Source organism: Rosa chinensis, chromosome 5 (genome assembly GCF_002994745.2).
Source record: "Rosa chinensis cultivar Old Blush chromosome 5, RchiOBHm-V2, whole genome shotgun sequence".
In the NCBI taxonomy this organism is placed as follows: domain Eukaryota; kingdom Viridiplantae; phylum Streptophyta; class Magnoliopsida; order Rosales; family Rosaceae; genus Rosa; species Rosa chinensis.
In genome coordinates, this window is record NC_037092.1 from 82,710,919 (window position 1) to 82,732,067 (window position 21,149).

A 21,149-nucleotide genomic window follows, 5' to 3' on the forward strand; every position below is an offset into this window, starting at 1 on the left:
GTGCTGAGTTTGAAGATAGGGGTAAAGACCGGAAAGAAGAAAATATTGAAGTATCTGCAAAACATTGGATCCAATAGTAGCCACGATGCCAAGTGATGCAACATTGGAGGTGGACTTGGGCTTGGATTTAGATACAAAGATAAACTATGCCGGGTCAAGCATTGTCGAAGTACAAGGCAAAACAGGACTTGGCAATAATAAACTAGCTAAAGTTTCCAAAGTTGTTGGCGGCGAATAAGAAGCACCACCGACAAATTACAATGACGAATTTGATGACGATCAATTTTCTTAATCGGGTGTTTTATTAACTCTAATGAATCCAGACACATACATTACAGGAATGCTCCCGACTTCTGAGGCCTCAGTTTTAAACTGAAGGGGAGACTCGACCCCCTCTATGAAAATAAACAATTGCAGACATCAAATCTATCGAGGCGGCGGCCCGCTCCTAATTGGCCGGGATAATGCCGGCTCTAATAATCTCCATTTCTTTTTACCTCTCTCGCTCATGGAGTAGTGTTAGACTTGGCTATGTGTTGTTTATTCAATATTTGCAAGACTGCAATTGCTGCTATATATATAAATATATAAATATATATATATATATATAACTATGCCTGCATGTAGGATTTCATAACAAACAATTTACGAGATATATATTTAGATGAAAGATATGGGAAATGAAGGGTATTTACCATTGTTTGAGACCAAGAGAGCAAAGGGAAGAGTCATATATATAGGGTGTTTGCTGCTTCTTTGTTTGCAGGTATATGCTTGGTTTGGGTTTATAGGGCGAGTCACATACCAAAACCAGGAGAAGATGGAAGGTTTGGGTGGATGGGATTGTTGGGTGCTGAGTTATGGTTCGGGCTTTATTGGATCCTCACCCAATCCTGCCGATGGAACCTTACCTTTAGGCAAACTTTCAAGGATAGACTATCTCAGAGGTATATATATTACACAATGTTCTCTTATTTGCTAGATATCTAATTTATTGCGTTTCTAAAATTAGGGTGGCCAGAGCAAGATAAAAGCTAGAAGTCTCCTTAATTTACACCAAATTCTAAACATATATGTTGAAAGAAAAAGGAGGTTAGACGACTTTGCATAAGAATATTCAGTACAATAGGATCGTTGCTATATATACAACTACTCACTAGAATTCAATTGATATTACTAACAACATAACTAGACCTCGAATGCTTGAAATTAATAATTGAATGTGCATATATAGCCATAAATTTTGTTATAATTAAATGCAAGAATTATTTTTTCTTCTGATCATATATGTATATATGTATGCTTATTAATTTGGAATTAACAGATTTGAGAATGAGTTGCCGGGAGTGGACATTTTTGTGACCACGGCAGACCCTATCATAGAGCCACCAATGATGGTCATGAACACCGTTCTGTCAGTCATGGCTTATGATTACCCAACCGAGAAGATCAGCGTGTATCTATCCGATGATGGTGGTTCCGAGCTTACATACTACGCACTCTTGGAGGCTGCTGAGTTTGCTAAGCAGTGGATACCATACTGCAAGAAATACAGTGTGGAGCCAAGGTCCCCAGTTGCTTACTTTGTCTCAATAGCTACTGATGCAGTTGGTGTTGATGATAAAAAGGCTAATGACTTGGCTGTCATTAAGAAATCATACAAGGACATGGAGACTAAAATCGAAAATGCAGTCAAATTAGGCCACATTCCAGAGAAAGTACGATCGAAACAGAAAGGCTTTTCTCAATGGGACTCACATTTGTCTAAACGTGATCATGACACCTATCTTCAAGTAAGAGATTTAACTTGATGAACAAAGTTTGTATGTAGAACAAATTTTTGGTGAACCTAGCTAGTAGTACTCATGCTTCATAGTTTTCTATTTTTCAATTTGTTTTTACCATAATGCATGCATCTATTTTTTCTCAGGTAGTAATTGATGGAAGAGACCCAAAGGCAATCGATGTTGAAGGACTTGTACTGCCAACTTTAGTGTATTTAGCTCGGGAGAAAAGACCACAGTATCACCATAACTTCAAAGCTGGCTCTATGAATGCATTGGTAAGTAGTAGACATACTGAAACAACCTTGTGACATGAATCATTTATCTCTATTAATTTGCCAACATTTCCATTATTTATTGGTTTTGTGCAGATTAGGGTTTCTTCAAATATTAGCAACGGGAAGGTCATTCTAAATGTAGACTGTGACATGTATTCAAACAATTCCATGGCCATAAGGGATGCACTTTGCTGCTTAATGGATGAAGAAAAAGGCCATGAAGTTGCATTCATACAATTCCCACAAAATTTTGAAAACCTCACCAAGAATGAATTATATATTTCATTCATGCGAACAATCAGCGAGGTGCAAATTACATGTATAGATCATTTCATTGGTCTCACCTAATCCTCAAGTTATATATAAAAAATATATATATCTTAACGATGGATCAAACCTTTGGATAAAGGTTTCATTTCATTTTATTAAATTTATATTCTTATAACAAATTTTAAAGTTGTTTGTGCGGGAAATTGAAGGTGGAATTGCATGCTTTGGATGGTTTTGATGGCCCTTTTTACGTTGGAAGTGGATGCTTCCACAGAAGGGATACTCTTTGTGGAAGGAAGTTCACCAAGGGATGTAAGAGTGACATGAAATGGGAGATCAGTAGAAAAAGAGAAGAAACTACAATTCATGAATTGGAAGAAGATTCAAAAGTTCTTGCAAACTGTGCATACGAGCAAAACACTGAGTGGGGAAAAGAGGTCTCTCTCTGTCTCTCTCTGTCTCTCTCTCTCATATGTATATAAATATTTGCAAAGATTGAGCTCTAAAATTTGCGCGCAGATGGGTTTGAAATATGGTTGTGCAATTGAAGACGTGTTCACGGGGTTATCAATCCAATGCCGCGGTTGGAGATCGGTGTACTTGAACCCAACAAGGAAAGCTTTCTTAGGAGTAGCTCCAACGACATTGCTTCAGATGCTGGTGCAGCAAAAGAGATGGTCAGAAGGTAGTTTCCAGATTTTGCTTTCACGGCACAATCCTGCATTCTCTGATCAGATTAGCTTGGGCCAAAAACTTGGATACGCATATGTCGGGGCTTGGTCTATGAATTTCCTACCAACCCTATTTTACACAGTGATCCCTTCCCTTTACCTCCTTAAGGGCATTTCCTTATTTCCTCGGGTATATTTCTGTTTTCTATTCTCGTAGTTTTTCATGTTATACTTACATAAAACTCTTCTCAAACACACACTTCCTCAATGCATATATCTAATGGGTTTTACGTACTGGATTCAGGTTTCAAGTCCATGGATCATACCATTTGCATATGTGATAATTGCCAAGTACACTGGGAGCTTTTTGGAGTTTCTATGGGCAGGTGGCTCAGCCTTAGGTTGGTGGAACGACCAACGAATGTGGCTATACAAAAGATCAAGCTCCTACATATTTTCCTTCATCGACACCATTTTGTACCTTTTGGGGTATTCTGATTCGGCTTTTGTAATAACAGCCAAGACGTCGGATGAAGATGAGTCGCAACGATATGAGAAAGAGATTATGGAATTCGGAGCCTCTTCTCCACTGTTTTCCGTATTGGCATCACTTGCAGTACTAAATTTGTATTGCTTTGCTGGTTTTGTGAAGGAAGCAATCAGTCTGGGATCAAAGGGCGGCATTGCAGAAGTTTACGATACAATGGCATTGCAAATTCTACTATGTGGGATTTTGATTCTCATCAACCTGCCTTTGTACCAAGCCCTTTATCTAAGGAAGGACAAGGGGAAGTTGCCAGGCTCCATAGCTTTGAAGTCGATGGCATTTGGTGTCTTTGGTTTAACATGTTTCAATTTTTCGTATTAGCTATAGGTTGTCCAAACTGATTCACAGTCAACTTGTTCCCATTTTATTCATTTTGTGAAATCTCTCCTTTAAGGAAATAATTAAGATCCATGTTGGATTTTATATAGTAGGATCACCTACTTTAGTTTGTATCTTAACTTTTGTAATTTGTTATCAAAATACTGTACTTTTTTTTTTTTTGAATGAAGGGCTGGTGCAGCTGCCCTCAAACCTTGATTAATGAAACTGTTGAATTCAAGGGGGGGACATTGAACCTAAACCCCTGATTACAATAAGCAACTAGAGTATGTCCCAAAATAATATCAGGAATCTCTACAAGATACTTGTATTCTAACAAGCACCAACTAGCCAAGAGTGCTCTACTAGCTACTCTATTTTCTTTGACATAGCAGTGACATAACAGAAAGATAACTCGATATGTAACCCGATTACAACGTAGCATAACTACTAGATTTAGCACAGCTTTCCTACTATATTGCTGTTAGATGATAAATCCGACGACACTTAGCTTCATCCTGCCACTAAGCGGTAACGACCATTTGACGAAGCAAAAAGCTCACTACCAACCTAGAGCAAATAAGGCACATTGAGTGCATACACTGGCACAAGGCCCTACTAGTTCTACAGAACAAGTGTAGACTCTTATTTCACGCCCAAGATGCGACCTAAAAACAAAACTGCAATAAAATAAAACAGTAGTAACATAACTAGCTAAGACCGGGCCCAAAAAGAAGGCCCAAGCCCTAGCAACAATCTAGGAAAGGAGAAACCCACAATCTGCAAGTCGGGCCAGACCCAAATCCCCTACAGCCACTGCTGCCGGACCATGCACAGGGCCCCCCGCAGCCTTAGCCAAATCGCCATCAGCGATCTGTCATCCCAGATCGGAACCAGAACCTGCAGAGAAATAATCTTGGTCACACCATGGAGAAGACGTGTGGAAACACCCCCACCCAGATAGGGATCAGATGATCCTAACCAGATCGGGCTGCTCGGAGTAGCCCCCTGCCACGCCACGCCAAATGCCTCACTGCCTGATCGCCTTCAAATCTGAGATCGAATCAGTCGAGTTGGCCATCGAAGAGATAACAAGAAGCCAGCAGCTGCAATCACTATGCCAAAAAGTTAATCAGACGACAGATAATATATGTCGTCTGATTGCATGATTTTCTGTCGTCTGAGGCGCTGCCGTCTCTTGTGCAATCAGACGACGTAGAAACTCTGTCGTCTGAGTGCAATCAGACAACAGACATGTTTTTGGTCTTCTGTTGTCTGATTGATTCCTCACATATACATGTGTGTGTTATGAAGATTTCAAACGACATAAATATGTTGGCAAACGTGAAGACTAACAATAGAGTTCTTTAACTTTTGTGGTTTAATTCCCATTTCAATGACAGTACTAAGAATTATGTGTTGTTTGTATTGGTTCTCAACTACAGTTTATTGTTGTTGTAAACAAATTTCAATTACAATCATCTGTTGTTTTAACTCATAACAGAAGATAGTTATTTGTGGTTAAACTAGCGTTTAAGATACAATTTTATGTTGTCTGAATGTATATAGAACAATAGATTTGTTTTTCTATTCTTTTGTTTTTCTGTTGCTCAAACAACATATTGTTTTTCAAGTTAGTTGTTGCCTTGTATTTCAGATGACACATATAAGTTTGTTCCTGCCATTCATTGATGTTCTCATTCATTCTGAAAACCCCAAAAGTCATTTCACTCATTAAAAATACATATATTCTGTTATTACAGCCACCAAAATACATTTACAATAGTCATTAATTGTTCCATGAAATCTAACTATTGAAGCTGGATAGCAAATAATTTCATTGTACTCTAGCACTTGGACATTTGTTTTTCCTCCTGTGGCTTGGCCTCCGTAGTCTGCTAGAATGCTAAATTTTTGCTGCTTACCAGTTCTCTCTCTTTATGTATATTTCTGCCTTTTGCCCAATATAGAACATAACACTTCTGCTGCATTACCAGTTCTCTTATATTCAGCAGGTCTCAAGTGAGGAATCTGCATATAGCAGAAAGAATAAGACAAAAGGCAGGTATGCCAAATCATAGGGAATACAACTTTGTGTAGAGTTTCTTATGACATGATATTGCTAGACCAAGACATAAATGGTACAACAGCCACAAAATGAAGATCCACCATTGCAGAAATATACATAAAGAGATCTTATAATTAGTAAGTGCTGCATATAATCTTAAATAAGCACTAAGCGAAGCAAATGGAACACAAACTTTGGCCATAAGAGGCTGCGACAAAATGTATCTTAATCTATCAGTGAAGCCCAAGAGCTAGCAGGCACTTTAAGAAGACAACTAGAAACCAAGAGTCCAGTCAAGATAGAAAGATAAAACTACTGGAGCTAAGAATAGATAGCTACCACTTACTAGGATCATTTGTCAATTGGCTGAGCACTCCAAATTCCAAACTCAAAGTCCCACCACCACCAGCTTTTTACAATCACTTCAATTACTACTTTGCCTTGTGATTACAAAAAGCACTATGCCAAAATGTTAATCTCATACAAGCAAATGCATCTTAAGCACTATGCCTTGCACTTTCATCAATCTGATTGTATGGAGTTAACCTGCAACCCGTACTTTCCAAAACATCCTACAGAAAATGAGTTCGAACAGGGTATGTAAGACCCTAATTTGGAGGGGAAAAAGAAAGAAAAACACACTTAGAGAGCAGCAAAAATGAAAGACCAAAAGGGAAATTATTACAGTAAATAAAAGAATGGAACATATTAGTATATCATATATCTAAATCTTCTGCTATTCATAAATGGCCGGAAAAATGCTATGAAAGTTTTAACTTACTGGAACATGAATTATCTGAGCCCTGCCAGAAAAGCTCAGAATCTAGGGTTGCACTCATCAGAATCAACCTCAGTTCTAGCCGAAGGAAGGAGGTCCTTGAGAACAATAAGCAAAAAATCTAGCATCAAATGATTATAGTGAGAAATCACACTTCATCATCTAGAACTAAAGCCTCGATCTAGATCTAGCTAGCACTTAATTACCTTCATTCATTCTGCGTTCGTGAATCTCATCCACAATGACATGAGTTATACCTTTCAAATTTCCATCAACTAGCAATCTTCTCAACAAAAATGCTAGTGGTGCAGAAGAGAAGGCATGTATCTCTTCCTTTCATGCCTTCTAAGTCTCTAACCGAACCTTATATCCAACCTAAGAAGGAAACAAAAAGAAAGGAATTGTAAAAAGAAAAGAAAAGCAAGACGTGTAGTTTTATCACAAAGTTGAGGAAAACTCACTGAATCACCCAACTTCTCCCCTCTCTCTGAAGCAAGAGAACACGTTATTGTCTGGAGAACTTCATAAATACTTGTTTTTCTGCCCACAAAGGCCAAGAGTACATGAAACACATATATGAGACAGGACATAAATGAAACTCAAGTCTCAACAATTGGTGATTTTTTTTTTTTGGATGAATCAACAATTGGTGACTTACATTTACTATAAGCATTACTTATTTAGAAGAACAGCATTCCAATTATTTCTAACAAATTCCAATGGCCATTGATTTATGTTTAGCTGGCCTCTTGACTACGGAGGATCACTATGCAGAGACAATGAGATTATAACACTATTAAGTGATGAAATGCTATTCTAAAATAAGGATTACTCTGTAAGAACAAAGTATTAATGCACAAAAGATTATTCCTCTTTGGTGTGAACAAAGCAAAGCAGATAGTGGATATCATATATTCCACTCTAAAGGAGAAAGATGAAAAAAGAACAGAAGAAGAAGAAGTGTAAAATGTGAACTATCTAAACTTGAGACCTGTCTTTGACTGTTAATTTCTGGCCAATAAGATAATGGTTTAAGGCGCACAATAAGCGCACACACGTGTATATATAATAAATCAAAAAGTAAATTGAGATAACATAAATTGCAAGTAGCAGAGTTAATGAAGCAAATTAAGGTGATAAGTAAAAGGAAACTTCAGTACTCGCCTTTGTTTCAAAGATCTACAACTGATTCCAATTTCCAGCTATTAGCTCGACTGCTCCTGATTGATCAACTTCAACATAGAGGAACATAAGTCGTCAGTCAAATGGAGTCAATAAATCTACAATTTTTAGATTAATTTTACATCGTAACTACTAAATTTAATTCCTTGATTTCCTTCATATAGTTCAAACACCAAAAACATAAGCAAGTACTGGAACAAATTAGTGTCAACTTAGCAACTAGAGATAAATACTGCTTGTTCAAATTACTTCTTCCTAACATCCCCCTTATACATATAAAGCCCTCTGTACCCATCACTAGAGAGCCAAATCCCGTAAGGATTCTACAATCCAAAATTGCATGTCCACAGTCTACAATCAAATGAAGTAAATATCTCATTTGCTACTTCCATGAATGAGAAAATACTTAGCGAAGCATACAATACTAAGAGAAGACCTAAATGCATAACCCTGTTCTAGAATAAAAAATAAAAAAAAAGTAAATGGATTTTAAGGCTCCCTCAGGATAGTGAGATTTCCAAGTAATCTGTCATCCATTAATCTAGATGTCAATATCACAAATAACATGCGAAGACTATCTAAACCAGCTATTCAATCTTAGTTTGCAATCCATTCCAAATAGAAAACCCCAGGTCAAATTCATACAAAAATCCTTCAGTAACTCGAATCTAAATGAAATATAACCTAGAAAATTAAAAACTTTAAAGATTATACCTGATAAAGGTGAGAAAGAGAGTGCCGGTGGTATTTTGGGCAACCAAACAAAAACCTGTAAACACAGATGTCCCAAAACCTAAATCAAAGTGAAACCCAAAAAAAAAAAAAAAAGAACCAAAATCGAACACATAAATCAACATTCAGCCGAATTGTTTATCAAGAAATGAAGAAGTTGAAGAGTAAGAAAACAACCGAATCAAAGAAAACTTTGGATAATCTTACTTGTCTTACTTGAATTACACGAGAAAGAAGATATTTCTATATCTATGCTGACTTTCATCAGTCGCAGAAACACAAAGGAAGACAGATAAAGAGCACTAGAACAAAGCGAACAGTCTGAAAACACTAGCTAAAATTAAATTTGCAGAAACTAATAACTAAGTCACAAAGCTAGGCAGGCTTCCAAACAAACATGAAAATTGAAAAACCCAATTAGGCAATCAGAGAATAAGGAGTGACAGATGAAAGAGTACTTACGCGTCAATCAACTTCGATGAAGACTTCAAGCCCTCCAAAAAATTGGCCCCAATTTCTTCTTCTTCTTCTTCAAATTAATCCCCCAAATTTTCGACCTAGGATCTGGTGGACCTTCCTCTAGATCAACTCGTACCTCTACTTCCTTCAATGGGTCCTTCTCAGACGATTGTTAGATGGGCTATCAGGGTTTTCTTCAAATGCACCGCCGCTGCTGAAATTAGGGTTTTGTTCAAATGCACCTCCGTTGATGAATTTGAGATTAGGGTTCCGGTAGGGCAGCGGGTGCTCTGTGGTCGATGGCTGGGGGTTCACTACAGACTTGAGAGATGCCCAGTTTGTGATCGGTTGAGCTGAGAGACTTGAGAGAAAAAGGCACAGAGTTTTAGATAGAATTAATGAAATCGGGCTTAGACAAAAGGCAAAGGCAATTTGCCTTGGACAAAAAAAAAAAAAAAATTAAATGAGTGGACTCCCCATATAATCAGACAACACAATTAGTTAAATTAGGGGAAATTCGTCCAAACAGTGTCTGAACTTTTCCAGACTATTAATTTTCATACCTATACTTTGAAAAATATCATACTAGTACCTGAAGTTTTGGCCCCGACCCAATTTCCATACCTGGCAACAGTAAAAACGTTAACTCTGTTAACTTTTAAAGGGTTTTTTCGTCATTTTACTATTCATCCTCCTATCTTATCTGAAACCATCCTCTTCTTCTCCTCCACCCAAACCGTCTCCATCTTCTTCTTTCTTTTCTCCCTTCTCCTTCCTTCTGGTCTGCAGCGATGGATGGTTTGCAGGGAGGCAAGGTCGGGCGAGCGTGGATGCTGTCAGGCGGGGAGGCATACGCGGGGCTGCGGAGGCCTAGGGTGCAGCGCTGGACAAGGCTGAGGCCCGTGTGGGCTGGCGGGGATTGGGGATGAGTGGGCTGCTACGTCGTCGCCGATCTGGGTGCTGCGACGGTGGGGAGCTGACGAATCCGATCTGGGTGCTGCGACGGTGGAGAGCGCCGGCGAGCAATGGCCTTCTCGGGTCGTGCGAGGCTAGGCGAGGTGGGCAGTCGGCCGTGCGCGGCTAGGCGAGAGTTGGGCCATGCGTACAGGTGCAGCAGCGCCGTTGCAGGTGAGGAGGCGGGGTGTGCAAGGCGCGGGCTGCCGGACGCGAGTCTACTGCAGGCAGGGAGGGTGGCAGGCCAGTCTGGGGAAGCCGAGGTGAGGGCAGGCTACCTTGACTTGTGTAGTTGCTCAATTTTGCATTTGTTTGGTAGAAATTGCATAATTTATGGTGTTTTAGGTGGATTTGGCTTGGTGGGTGTGTTAGGATAGCTTAAAGTTGTTTGATTTTGTGTAATTTTGCAAAAAGTTTGAAGCTTTGTGATGCATAATGTATGTTTGGGAGGAATGTATATGAATGAGCTAATCGGTCTGAGTTGAAAGGAAGAGAAATTGGCTTTAGTGCATTGTTAATTTGTTATGGTGAGCTAATCAGTATATGGGAAATGTAAGGGAATGCTGAAAACTTTTTTGGATTTTGTGTGCAAAGACTGAAGCTTTGAGATGCTTTCGGTGGAGGAGAAGAAGAGGATGGAGATGAGGATGGTTTCAGATAAGATAGAAGGATGAATAGTAAAATGACGAAAAAACCCTTTAAAAGTTAACAGAGTTAACGTTTTTACTATTGCCAGGTATGGAAATTGGGTCGGGGCTAAAACTTCAGGTACCAGTATGATATTTTTCAAAGTATAGGTATGAAAATTAATAGTCTGGAAAAGTTCAGGCACTGTTTGGACGAATTTCCCTTAAATTAGTGGTCTGATGCTCATCACTTTTTGACTCCATTGGGGTTTTGATCAATTTTTAGAGGGAAATGCCTTAATCGATTGGTGGGAGATTTCTAAAATTTCAATCTAACTCATTTAGACAACATAATTTTCTTATCACTGTTGTTTGAATAAGTCAAGCTTTTAGGCTTCAGAGGAATGAAATTCTCTATCTTGAGCCAACAACATAAAAATGTTGTTTCAATAAGAGCCTTCAGAGGAATGAAATTATAGGTACATCTCTATCTTCAAGTAACAACATTAAAATGTTGTCTGAATGTTACCCATTTATTCAAAATGAAAAAACTGTGTTTCGGTGGGCATTCAGACAATAGAGTTAGATTTTTCTGTTGTCTGAAAATTTGAGACGACAGAAAACTAATTTTCTGTCGTCTGATGTCTGTCGTATGATTGACTTATTGGCATAGTGAATTTTCCCCTCTCTCACTGACATCCACCGTAATCTCACCGATCGGAATGAGAACGTTGATCAAGATACCCGACCTTACACCCAACTCACTTGGAGTTGGTAATGGCCCATCCGACAACGGTGTAGGGGCACGCTGCCGGACAGGGGGGAAGACCTAGTTTCTTTCTCTCAGGCGCGTACAACGCGTTCTTCTCCTCTATTTTAGTTTTACATGTAATACTGTACTTTTAAGGTTTCATATTTATTTGATTCTGTAAGTACAAGTTTTTTGGCATTCTCATATAAAGCATGCAAGTGAAGTATATCAAGTATTTTCATCACTGAAGAAGCTGAAAGGTACCTCAAAACTAATCTCGGAGATATCTCAGGTAAATGCATGTCATGTGTTTGCATTAAGATTGTTGGAAAATGGAGATGGATGATGCTTCGAATAAATGAGAACTTGATAGGTTGAGCCGTGTAGTCACTGGCCTTAAAAGTAGAACCGCCCCTCGAAGACTAAGTCTTGGTGTATTAGGTTAAGGCGCCCCTCCATCATTAATCATAAAGCCATTAGAAAGCATAACTTTGTCAAATTTATCATGACATTTCTTAGGAGCTTGTTTCAAACCATATAAAGATTTTACAAGCTTACATAACTTCATGCTCCTGCCCTCCTGTAATACCCTCTTTTCTTTATTTACTTTACTTTTGAAACACAATATTGTGGGTTCCGGGTTTTGGGCAATAAAATGGGGAAGTGGTGCTTTTGTCGTGATGGTGGGTTTTGAAAGGAACAGTAAACTGAGCACAATCAGCTCTCTCTCTCTCTCTCTCTCTCTCTCTCTCACTCTCTTTCTCGTCCGAAACCTATTCAAAAACAGAGCACGGTTTCTCCGGTCTCTCTCTCCCACCTCAGGCTACCACAAGACACCAGACCACGTCCCACACCTTCGCCTCGATCTTGCGCAGCTACAGGTGGCAGCCTTGAACCGCGACACGGCTACCAGCAGCGGCGGGAAGCTCCGCCCGGTTTGAGCTCGTTTTGGTTCCAAGCGTGATATCTCAAGCTACCGGTCACCAATCCTCACCAGACTTCATCCTCGAGCTCACCTCAACCTCCTGAAACTCCCAGAAGTGTCCTTACACGGTGGCGCAGCCCGTAGCAGCAGCTGCAAGTCAACCTCACGGAACCGGAATTATCGATCCAAATATCTCGAGCTACAGGACGTTGTTTTGAGTGATTCTTGAACCAATGAGCTCGCCTTGAATTTCTTAACAACTCTCTAGAAGGAATCGAGGCCTGAAATTGAAGTTTTTACGTCGAATTCGTGTCTCGCCGGTTTCTGCATTTCTTCGCCGGTTTCTGGAAAATTTCCGGCCACATTCATACGGTTCTAGGTAATTTTCGACCACTTCCGTTCATTTTCAGACTTCATGCTAGTTAGGAAAATTGTTGGGCTTGATGAGATGAAGAGTTGCAGCCTGGCCCCGACACCATTGGCGGTGGTCGGCGGCGGTTCTGTCCAAACTCCGGCGGCCCTTTTCCGGCCACCTCCGGGGGTCAAAAATGTGATTTCTTTACATTTTTAGATTCTACATTTCAATACGATCATTTCGATATATTATACGCAATTTTTGGATATCGTATGATTTAGTTATGAATTTTACGGTTTCGATTATTTTCGATTGTTCGATTTATGATCTGTGAAGATCGGACCGTCCGATGGACTTGTAGTTTTGATATGTTGATCGTATGACTGTCCCAGTGACCATGTGTGGTCATGGGCGAAGATCCGACCGTTGGATCTTCGTATAATTGCTAAATAGTGATTCGGAGTGCGATTCGTGAGAATCCGACCGTCGGATTTTCATGAAACTTTGTGGAGATGTTTATAAGGAAGATTCAGGAAGATCCGACCGTTGGATCTTCGTGATAATTTTGGAGGATGATCCTAAGGGCGATCCGTGAGGATCCGACCGTTGGATCATCATATAATTTCGATCCGACCGTTTGATCGTCTTTATTTTAGAATCCGACCGTTGGATCGTCTTTATTTTAGGATCCGACCGTTGGATTATCGTTTAATTATGTTTTTGAGTTGTTGGCTAAGTTAAGATCGCATTGGATTAGGTGATCGATGGATTGATTTGGCGGACGATGGTGAATCGTTGATTTGGCTGTTAAGAAGACGCAGCTGGATTAGAGGTGAGTAAACCTCACGTGGATCTTATTATGATTCGAGTACCTTTAATTAATTTATTTTCTGTGGTAATCGTGTGAAAATATTTATGGAATAAATATTTGTTTTAAAGCATATGGACTTGATCACCTACGGTCCATAGGTAAGTAAAATGATTTATCTATACAAAATGAATTTCCTGATTTTCTTGTGTGAACTATAGTTGGTATTAGTGGTCACTTCTGAGTGGGTGATTACGTATATATATATTTACTTGGTTATATACGAAATTGGTATGACATTGAAGAATGTGAAATTGTGATGATATATTTATATTTGATGAACTTGATTGATGAGTTCTTGTTGATATTCATAATTTATATTGGAGGAAGTATAGAGTGGAGAATGTAGGGTTCTGAGGACGGGGATGTCCGAAGAGCGACGGTTATTTATTAACCTGAGTGTTTGTGTTCTGAGGGCGGGGATGTCCGAAGAGCGACGGTTTATTATTAACCGCAGTATTTTGTTCTGAGGACAGGGGTGTCCGAAGAGCGACGGTTTATTATTAACCGCAGTATTTTGTTCTGAGGACAGGGGTGTCCGAAGAGCGACGGTTTATTATTAACCGCAGTATTTTGTTCTGAGGACAGGGGTGTCCGAAGAGCGACGGTTATTTATTAACCTGAGTGTTTGTGTTCTGAGGGCGGGGATGTCCGAAGAGCGACGGTTTATTATTAACCGCAGTATTTTGTTCTGAGGACAGGGGTGTCCGAAGAGCGACGGTTTATTATTAACCGCAGTACGTCGCATTACCTAAGCCTAGGCCAAGGTGACAGGTAGCGATATAGTTAGAGCTCTAACGTATGGTCAAGATGGACCGAAGTGGTGGTATGGGAGTTGGGTGTTGTAGGACCAGTGTGGTGTATTGTGATTTGAGGATTGTGAAAATGTATTCCTTGTGGTTTTCCATGAGTGGGTTGATGTCTCCTTGCAGACGTATTACAGTTGGATTTTTACTTGATTTGTAAGATTTATAATTTAATAAATCAACAGTTCCTTCTTGTTTACTCATACGGGCTGTCATGGCTTACCGGGTTTGGTGTTGTTGCAATCCCGGTACACTCTTCAAATTGTGTAGCGGGAAATCCTGCAGGTCAGGAGAACCAGGGAGGTGATCGTACGGGATAGAATCTTGTTCTCAGGCTTGATTTCATTTTTAGTAAATTGTGAGTTTAGTTGTTTTTGTTTCGAAACACATATTTTGGATTTAGTGAGAGTGTGTTATAATAAGAATTGAGGAGTTGGGTTTGTAATTTTGAGTGGAGTGTGGTGTCACTGGTGTGTTACTCTGAAAAAAAAATAGACTGGTATTTGTATTTGTAATAATTCATGTTCCGAATTTTGAATACGTGGTTTCGAAATTTGGGGTGTGACAGTTTGGTATCAGAGCGTAAGGTGCATATTTGGTGACGTGTCAATACCTTCCGAGTGATGGCCCGTCTGCAGCGGATCCCCATCGTGTGCTCTTCGGTATTGGCTAAGTCATTGGGTATGCGTGAGTGTAGGGAGTTGTACTTAGAACCGTAAAGTTGTCTTGTAGGTTCGTATTAGAATAAGTACAGTTGCCGCGAGTCATAATGTTTGAGGAATGGAGATCTCCGGATTCAACTCTGTTGAGTCAATGAGATTTGTTTTAAGAAGTGAGGTTCTTTTGGATGTTAAAGTGTTGGGTTAAGGCATGACGTGGACCTATGCACGCACCTAGTGTAGATACGAGTATATATTGATAGAAATTTTGCCATTTTAAGTTGGACATACAGATGTTTTTGAATAGATTCTTGACTTATGAGGAGTTTGTGAGTAGTGTTGTGGTTAGGAACGAGGTTGTTGTGGTATTCTTCAAGTGGGTAAGGTACAAGCTAGTTGGTTTCTTCTAGTGCTATGCCTTTTGTACACTAGCCTCCTTGAACTTTCTTTGAGTATTCGTTTGGTTAACTGTCTTGCGCCTATCCCTAGTGATGGTAGAGTAAACCTATTCTACAGTTTTGAGTTGTGCTATGAAGTGTGATTTGAGGACAATGTTGTCGGTGTCTTTTCCTTTTTGCCAACAAGTTTGTTGGGGCAGGGATTTAGGTGCGGAAACCAAAGTTCAAGATTTTGTTTGAGTGGCGGAGACAATATTTTGTGTTGTCACCGAGTACCTATAATCATAAGGTTTATTCGAAGTGGGGCTAGTGGTAGTTTTAGTGATTCTAAATTTGAATCGAGTTCGAGGAACGTGTTTTATATATGTGGTTGATGTTACGTGCATCATTTTTGAGTGATATTTTGTGATTCACAAAGACAACTGGATTGGAAATTCTCCGATGGACACCTTCGTCTGTTGACCTGACTATGACTTGTGGACATAGTTTTATTTAAGTAAAGGAAATTGATTTTGTGAACTAGTTTTCTTAAGTTTTGGATCGTAGTATGGAGTTGGACTGAAGTGAATTTGAGGTTGTTTGTGTTTTAAGTTTAAGTAGGCGGGACACTTAAAGTTTTGAAATTGAGTTGATCTTGGTCGGTAAATAATGGGGAGATTTTGAGTCAACTCTCTGTAAATGTTATTAGATGAGGGTGTGTTTTTGTGGTGATGGATTTTAAGAGAAATGGTTAAGTGCAATTTTGGGTATTGATTGTAGTGACATTGTTTAGTATCCATAGTGGTTCAAGTGAATTACTATGCGATATGGAGTTTGATTTGGTTTCTAAATCGTGAATTCATAGGGTATGAATTGTGGTAAGTTTAATGGAGCAATTAATAGAGGAAATGGTTGAGATCTTATAAGATTAGTAAGAGTAACTCTAAAGATGTGGGTTTTTCCGAGCTAGTTCAGGAAGTGTTTAGTTTTATTAATTCCTAATTCTAGCGACGATATTGTTTGTGTTTGGTTTGACTCAGAGAATACTAGCTAGACCACTGTGTGACTTAACTGATTGTTAGGTTGTATGATTGTTTGTGTTACATCATTATGAACGACGTGTGCAGCAGAGTCGGCTAAGGCCTTGAAAGAGTAATGGGTGACCAAGGTTCGATCCTTGGTGTCGTCATAGGATTAACATAAAAAAAAAAAAAAAAAAAAGGAGACGACATGCATTCAATCTTATTGATTTAGTTTACAAAAAAAAAAAAAAAAAAAGGGAAACTACACTATTCTAAGCTAGGTCAGCAGCTCCGTATGGGTTGAGGCTGAGCTCAAGAGAAACAGGAGAGCCACTGTTGTAACCGCCTGAGCCACCGGAATAGTAACCAAATGCGCTACCTTCCTCGGATGTAGTCTTCTGGTTACCAAGGATGTCTTCACCGTGCTCAGGGAACAGAGGAAGAGTCTCGACCTCCTGGTGATCTCCTCCTTATTGTTCCATGGGAGATTGTCCTCCTGTTGTGCCAAAAGAGGTAGTACGGGTATTAGCGTTGAAGGGTGAGAAGGAGTTTGGGTCAACGCCATAGCCGACACGTGACCCAAGGGTTAGATCGATTGATCCATCATCACCAGTTGAACCAGTGGAACCAAAGTGTAGATCAATGGACCTACCATCATCAGTGGAACTTGTGGATCCAAAATTGAGATCGAGAGATCCACCAACCCGAACGTTCCGAAATTCCTTCAACTTCTGCCTCTCACGAGCCTTGAGGTTCTGGAACCAAAAGAAGACGTTCTTGTCCTCGATCTGTCCATACGGTTTCAGATGAAGACAGATCTCTTGAATCTGCTCTGGAGTTGGGTACTTGTAACCCTTGTCATAGTAGAGCCCCTGAAGGATTCTTAGTTGAGCTGGTGTGGGAGCCCACCGGTTATTGGTCTGCCTGATAGGCGTGTTGGCCCTACCCCCGGCTGCTTGGTTGTTTCCTCCATCCTCGACTTGTTGCTGGGCTTGTAGTTCCATTTGTTGTTGGATTTGAAGCTCCATTAGTTGCAGGGTTCGTGGTTCCATGGTGTTGGGTTGAGAGGAAGTGAAAAGTGAAGATTAACAGAGTGATTGAGTGTTTGTGGCAGATTGATCTTAGAAGGATTGAGGTTGATGATGGGGTGTTGGAGATTTGAAAGCTCAGAGGAAAGAAGTGATTGAATCAACTAGATGGGAGAGAAGATTCGGAAGGAGAAGGATTGAATCGAAGAAGAAAAGATTTGAGTTTTGAAAGAAGAGGAAAGCTGAAGAGTTGAGAGAGAAGGGCTGGAACTCAGGAGAGATTTTTCTTTCCTTTGGAGTGAACAGTTGTGCCCTCAGAATGCACCTATTTATAGAACGAGGTGAGCAGATCTCCACCGTTGGATGGACGATCTCAGAAATTCAATCTACGCGTTGGATTAAAAGTTGCCCGAAAACACGGAAAGGCTGTTGGCGCGTGGAGAGCGTGTAAGGGGACCGATGGAATCTCGAGGCGCTGTGGCAGACAGCTTTAGCCGAAAGCAGATTTGACTGCCGTAAATCACGGAAGGGATAAGCCGTGGCAAGTGGGCCGTACCTGGGCTTGTCTCGGATCAAGGTCATCACTGTAGCTGTGGGTGGAAGCCTGATGGGTTGAGTTTCAGAAACAGTTTTGGACATGATGGGCCGGATTTCTGTAACAGTTTTGGATACGTTGGGCTGGATTCTGCAACAGTTTTGGGTGTTTTGGGCCGGATTATTGAAACAGTTTGAAACAGCTTGGTTTAAATAAAAGGAATGGTATGGATAACAACGTGAGCAGCTCGTGCTCGAGTGGTTGAGTGTGGAGTTCGTGTACAAGAGGTCTGAGGTTCGAACCTCGCCTCTCGTTTATTTTTATTTTGTTCGTTTATGACATAATAAGTATAAAATTTGTACACATTATAATAAGCACAGCTTGTGCTCCAGTGGTTGGGGGCAAAGTTTTCATACAGCAGGTTAAGAGTTCGAACCTTGCCTCCTCTTTTATTTATTTATGTCGCTTATGACTTAATAAATATAATACAAGTGCATATATTATTGGAAGCAGATCTTGCTCCAGTGGTTGGGAGCAGAGTTTTCGTGCAACAGGTTAGGGTTTCGAACCTTACCTCCTACAAATATTTTTTGGATCTCGTATATGCTCGATATACGGATGTATATACGGTCAGTACAGTATACGTACAGTATGTAGAGCTTCATACTGTAGCCGAGCCGAATGCAGCCAAACAGTACGGCTGAGCCGAGCCGAGTCGAGTCGAAGGTAGTGGGCCGAGTTTTTGGACCAAATTGGTTTGGGCCGGTTCGAAATGTGGTTGGGTCGATTTCTTTGGCCCAAATGGCCAGCCTTTGTGCTTAGCCCAAGTCATCATCACTGAGTGACATATTTTATTTTGTGGGCGTGCTTTTGAGGATGATTTGTTTTGGGTGATGCATCACTATTGTTGCGTGGAATAGTGCTTGCTTAAATTTTACCATGGAGGTTTACTGTGATGCTAATTGAGTAGCGAAACACTCTGTGTGAGTGTTTGCTGTACTTGTATGCCAGTACAGGGTGACTATTAGTGTGAAAATAGTTTTTGTGCAATACCACGTGGTGATTTGGGATGTGTGTTACTTGAGGCAATTGTTGTGTTGTAATTTTGAGAAATGTGGATTGCGAAAGAATGTGGTATTGTTGAATTGTGTTGAAATGGATGTTTCATTTGTGAATTCTTGTTGTGTGGGTCACATTAGTGATGAAATGATTTACCTGCTATTGGGATGTATTTTTACACATAGAGCCGTAGCTTTGCAGATTTCTACAGTTTTGGTAATAATGGAGATTTGATGGTTGATTGTTTTCGGTATGAACTACAGAAAACCTTAATCGGGAGAAATGGACTTGCGATTAAATTTCGGGGCGAAATTTCTTTAAGGATGATAGATTGTAATACCCTCTTTTCTTTATTTACTTTACTTTTGAAACACAATATTGTGGGTTCCGGGTTTTGGGCAATAAAATGGGGAAGTGGTGCTTTTGTCGTGATGGTGGGTTTTGAAAGGAACAGTAAACTGAGCACAATCAGCTCTCTCTCTCTCTCTCTCTCTCTCTCTCTCTCACTCTCTTTCTCGTCCGAAACCTATTCAAAAACAGAGCACGGTTTCTCCGGTCTCTCTCTCCCACCTCAGGCTACCACAAGACACCAGACCACGTCCCACACCTTCGCCTCGATCTTGCGCAGCTACAGGTGGCAGCCTTGAACCGCGACACGGCTACCAACAGCGGCGGGAAGCTCCGCCCGGTTTGAGCTCGTTTTGGTTCCAAGCGTGATATCTCAAGCTACCGGTCACCAATCCTCACCAGACTTCATCCTCGAGCTCACCTCAACCTCCTGAAACTCCCAGAAGTGTCCTTACACGGTGGCGCAGCCCGTAGCAGCAGCTGCAAGTCAACCTCACGGAACCGGAATTATCGATCCAAATATCTCGAGCTACAGGACGTTGTTTTGAGTGATTCTTGAACCAATGAGCTCGCCTTGAATTTCTTAACAACTCTCTAGAAGGAATCGAGGCCTGAAATTGAAGTTTTTACGTCGAATTCGTGTCTCGCCGGTTTCTGCATTTCTTCGCCGGTTTCTGGAAAATTTCCGGCCACATTCATACGGTTCTAGGTAATTTTCGACCACTTCCGTTCATTTTCAGACTTCATGCTAGTTAGGAAAATTGTTGGGCTTGATGAGATGAAGAGTTGCAGCCTGGCCCCGACACCATTGGCGGTGGTCGGCGGCGGTTCTGTCCAAACTCCGGCGGCCCTTTTCCGGCCACCTCCGGGGGTCAAAAATGTGATTTCTTTACATTTTTAGATTCTACATTTCAATACGATCATTTCGATATATTATACGCAATTTTTGGATATCGTATGATTTAGTTATGAATTTTACGGTTTCGATTATTTTCGATTGTTCGATTTATGATCTGTGAAGATCGGACCGTCCGATGGACTTGTAGTTTTGATATGTTGATCGTATGACTGTCCCAGTGACCATGTGTGGTCATGGGCGAAGATCCGACCGTTGGATCTTCGTATAATTGCTAAATAGTGATTCGGAGTGCGATTCGTGAGAATCCGACCGTCGGATTTTCATGAAACTTTGTGGAGATGTTTATAAGGAAGATTCAGGAAGATCCGACCGTTGGATCTTCGTGATAATTTTGGAGGATGATCCTAAGGGCGATCCGTGAGGATCCGACCGTTGGATCATCATATAATTTCGATCCGACCGTTTGATCGTCTTTATTTTAGAATCCGACCGTTGGATCGTCTTTATTTTAGGATCCGACCGTTGGATTATCGTTTAATTATGTTTTTGAGTTGTTGGCTAAGTTAAGATCGCATTGGATTAGGTGATCGATGGATTGATTTGGCGGACGATGGTGAATCGTTGATTTGGCTGTTAAGAAGACGCAGCTGGATTAGAGGTGAGTAAACCTCACGTGGATCTTATTATGATTCGAGTACCTTTAATTAATTTATTTTCTGTGGTAATCGTGTGAAAATATTTATGGAATAAATATTTGTTTTAAAGCATATGGACTTGATCACCTACGGTCCATAGGTAAGTAAAATGATTTATCTATACAAAATGAATTTCCTGATTTTCTTGTGTGAACTATAGTTGGTATTAGTGGTCACTTCTGAGTGGGTGATTAC

General features: G+C 40.3%; 2 long non-coding RNA genes and 1 pseudogene across 5 annotated transcripts; 2 read left to right on the top strand and 1 right to left on the bottom strand.

The window, feature by feature from the left end:
- The first annotated feature begins 673 nt into the window (after positions 1 to 673).
- Positions 674 to 3,906, top strand: LOC112165028 (annotated as a pseudogene).
- A 1,633-nt stretch (positions 3,907 to 5,539) lies between these two features.
- Positions 5,540 to 9,501, bottom strand: LOC112165031. 4 transcript variants are annotated; one of them, XR_002922604.2, is made up of 7 exons: positions 9,091 to 9,501; positions 8,611 to 8,665; positions 7,176 to 7,946; positions 6,921 to 7,089; positions 6,718 to 6,835; positions 6,283 to 6,544; positions 5,540 to 5,899 (listed from the first exon to the last, which is right to left on the bottom strand). It is a non-coding gene; the product is annotated as an uncharacterized LOC112165031 (long non-coding RNA). The 4 variants fall into 4 exon arrangements; XR_002922606.2 differs by having other exon boundaries at positions 6,718 to 6,812; positions 9,091 to 9,500; XR_002922603.2 differs by having other exon boundaries at positions 6,283 to 6,508; positions 9,091 to 9,500.
- Positions 9,502 to 9,603: 102 nt separating this feature from the next.
- LOC121049401 lies at positions 9,604 to 10,650 on the top strand. The gene is made up of 2 exons (XR_005800005.1): positions 9,604 to 10,145; positions 10,177 to 10,650. It is a non-coding gene; the product is annotated as an uncharacterized LOC121049401 (long non-coding RNA).
- Positions 10,651 to 21,149: the final 10,499 nt, after the last annotated feature.